Source organism: Rattus norvegicus, chromosome X (assembly GCF_021556685.1).
Source record: "Rattus norvegicus strain SHRSP/BbbUtx chromosome X, alternate assembly SHRSP_T2T, whole genome shotgun sequence".
Lineage (NCBI taxonomy): Eukaryota > Metazoa > Chordata > Mammalia > Rodentia > Muridae > Rattus > Rattus norvegicus.
In genome coordinates this window covers 49,567,674-49,571,372 of record NC_141554.1, presented here as the reverse complement: position 1 = coordinate 49,571,372, position 3,699 = coordinate 49,567,674, and the positions used below count along the sequence as shown (strand labels likewise).

Sequence of the window (3,699 nt, the reverse complement as noted above, 5' to 3'; positions counted from 1 at the left end):
TATTATTCTGTATTACAACTCTACCATCAGGGAATGTAAGTTGTAGTTTTCTTGCCTTTATCAACTATACATATTTTAGTTATCACTTTATTATTAATAAGCATAATTATTTAATTTGATTTTAATGTAATTATTTATGTATCTTTCAACTTCCTAGAGTCCACATTATTTTTCTTGAATTATCATACATCATTTAGCTTTCATTTTTTACATTCATGAGAGCTGCAGTTACATAACTTATAGTACCCATTTAAGAATCACATATTTGGGGTTGGGGATTTAGCTCGGTGGTAGAGCACTTGCCTAGCAAGCACCAAGCCCTGGGGTTTGGTTCTCAGCTCTGGGGGGGGGGGGGGAGAGAATCATGCTTTTATGGGGCCTTGGCTTTCCAAGTCCTTGCTTTGCTTTGCAGAAGGTGGTGTTGCTATTTGTTCTCTGTGTTGTTATTCCAGAGCTTCTCAGACAACCTAGGCTTTTAGGTCATTGTTATATTTATGATTTATTGTGGGAGTTTTAGTTACATTTATTTACTTATTATTCATTATTATTCATTTATTATACTTCTGACTATTGTGAGAGTCTCAATTACAACATGAGCTCCATGATTTCAGGTGTCTTTGTCTTCTTGATAGCTATATATTGAATGGTAAGTTTTCTATAAAAATTTATAAACTAAATTTCCCATTTCAAGATTATTTTTTATTAAAGGAAAATTATTTTTTAATCTAGCTAGTTAATGACCTGAATATCTTGGATGTTTTAAATTAATTAATGACATAATAAAAAATAAGAAATATATAGATTAATTTGATAGTGAAAAAGAATACATTTTATTATCCATATTTTTAGATCATGTGCCTGTTCTTTAAGACCAGGTATAGCGATTTATGTCCCTTGAGACAAAGAACAGGCCACTGTAGGAAAGCAAGTCCAGTTCCCTCTCCACAAAGGAGATCCATGTCTCCCCCATAGCTTAGTCAGTATCTCATATAGGAGGGACACGAAAAACAATGCTTTTTCTTATTTCTGCCCTTCCCCGTGAGTAGTTCTGCTGCCCAAACTGGTTTTATGTTGTTGCCACACTCCCTATCTACCTAGGTGCCTCCAAGTCAGCATTTCTGATAGTAATATTATATATTACCTTAGAGCACCCATCCTCTAGGCAAAAGTTATTGAATTAAGGAATTCCCTTTGCCCAATGGACTCCTGAACTGACCACCTGTGGGCTAAAGCCTGGGGGCAAGTTCCTCTTTGCCTTACGGGCCAGTGCCTGTCTGTAACAGACCCATGTGCTTTCTCTATCTAGCATAAATGTATGACGAGCACTAATAATGATGAATGGAAAATTTATAATACCCCTTTTAATGCCTGTTGAAATTCTGATTTTTAAAGTATATTACTTTGATGGCTATTCTTGGTTGTCAACTTGATTACATCTGGAGGTAACTAAATATAAGTGTCAGGTTTCACCTGTGAGACATTTTTCCTTTTTCTTCTTTCTTTATTTCTTTTCTTTTCTCTCTTTCTTTCTTTCTTTCTTTTTTTTTTTTTTTTTTTGGTTTAAAGTAGTTTTTATTGCCCAGGATATTTTTTCCTTGTGTCTTGCTTTTTTCCTTTTTTGGTTTTGTTTTCATTTTATAACTATAAATTCAAGCGTAGGGAAGCTTGTTTTTGTCCTGGGAAACAAAACAAAGTCTTTTATAAGCTTTTATAGTATTGTTTTTAATAGTAATATTTTATAGTATTATTTGCAAACCTGATCTCATTTAGAAAGAGATGTAATTGCATGGCTAGAACACAGCTTCTAGCATGAATAATGTAGGTGTGACTAGTGGTACTAAGAGGAGACAATGCACTGTTGACAAGAATATAATCTGCTGGTGGCATTGCTCAAATAAAAAGCCCCTGCAAATTTCTAAACAACAGTAAACTCTGTTCCAAATCTCTAAAGTGTCTTACAGGCCCAAAAGGGAACAAGGTTAGTAAAATTCCCCAACAGAGTTTGAGTAAAATACTGGATTTGAGAGTTACTGTAGGGCTCGAAGTGAGTCTTAACTACCAGGAGACCCCCCCCCCCCCCAAGTGAGACACGAGAACGGCGTTCTATGTAAACACAAGAGATTCATTTTCCAGCTTCAGGGTTGACTTTCAATTAGCCCCTCGTGGTGAGTGAGTGGAAGGCAACCCTGAATGACTATTACAAACAGTTTTTATACTTTTTAGGGGTACGGGTTGCATCAGCAAGGTTACAGTTTAAACTTATTGGCTAAGCATATTGACCTTTGAATCTATTGGCTAGCAAGCATATGACATGCATTCGAACTCTACCTGGGACCAGAGGGTCCGGTGACTATCAGCCAGTACATTCTGCAGTTTCTCAAGAATGTCCCTGCTCCTCCCGAGAACTGTGGGTGGAGAATAGAACTTGGCCTAATCTTGACCTGAGGCAGTGGGTGAAAAGCTGGTGAAAACCCTTAGGGTCCTCATAACCCACCTACTTTCTACCAGGCCAAGCTTCCTAATAGCTTTTATGCTTCAGTAAGAACTAGGGTCCTTCATTACTAGAATGGGGTATGCAGAAATAGGGTCGTAGGTGGAAATTATGCTTATAGTAGGTCTCAAATTTGAACTAAAATATACCACTTCACAGGCCACACAAATTTCCAGGGGCTCTCATCTCCCTCAGTAGGTGCTGGCAGAATGTGTGCTCAGTTGTTTTCCAATATAGATGCCCAGCCCCAAATCCAACACAAGATGCCCAGCCCCAAAGCCAACACATGAGAAAAGAAGAGAGACAAAATGAAGACCTTTAGGAATTCTGCAGAGAAAATGCCCCTCTTCTTCATGGCTCCACTCTCCCTCATGCTTAAAAACATGGCATGTTTAGGGTGTCTGAAATGGAACTCTTTGCATGGGATGTTTTCGGGTCTACTGGAGCAGTTTGATACCCAGTCTGCAATTTTCTTCAAAGCCTCAACTTCTTTTTCTCCTTCTCCTTCTTCTGACTGATAGCTCTGGTCCCTGCTGGTGTGCATCTCAACATCAAACATTATCTGCCCCATCTTCTTGTGCTGAAGGGCTGTCACAGTGAGAACTCTCTCTTGAGCTGCTCTGTCCCAACTCGTGCCATGTATCCAGAAGGATCTTCTCCATGTCTTCACTGTGGATGGAAGCCGAGCAAGGAACGTGTGCTCCAGACCCCCATTCTTACTATTTTCATTATCATTGCCATTGCTGCTGTTCATTGGTAGCTCCTCCCAGCAACTGTTGAGACCACTGGGTAGTGGCAGGGGTTGCTCCCCTTCCTCACAGTTGTTGTCGTTGTTGTTGTCGTTGTCGTTGTTGTTGTTGTTGTTGTTGTTGTTGTTCAGGGGCAGCAGCTTGACTAAGTGAAACATGGTCAGGAAACTGGAAGCAGCATGACTGCAGGACTGCAGTTTCTGGCTCTTGGGCAGCAACACCCAAGACATTTTTCTTAATTAAACCGTTTGAACTGGAAAGACCCACTGCTCATCTGGATCTTAGAGGTGTGAAGACAAATGTTTAATCCAGACCTTTCGAGGTGAGCAGGTTCCCCTTTAATCTGAGCCACACCTTCTGCTGGCAGCCTATATAAAAGACATGGAATAAGGCAGTTTGCTTTCTCTTTGCCTGCTTGCTCTCATTCTCACTAGCCAAGTCCATTCTTTCACTGGCGTT

The 3,699-nt window shown here is 39.7% G+C and overlaps 1 pseudogene; it reads right to left on the bottom strand.

Moving 5' to 3' along the window:
• Positions 1 to 2,666: 2,666 nt before the first annotated feature.
• Positions 2,667 to 3,260, bottom strand: Bnip3-ps3 (BCL2 interacting protein 3, pseudogene 3; annotated as a pseudogene).
• Positions 3,261 to 3,699: the final 439 nt, after the last annotated feature.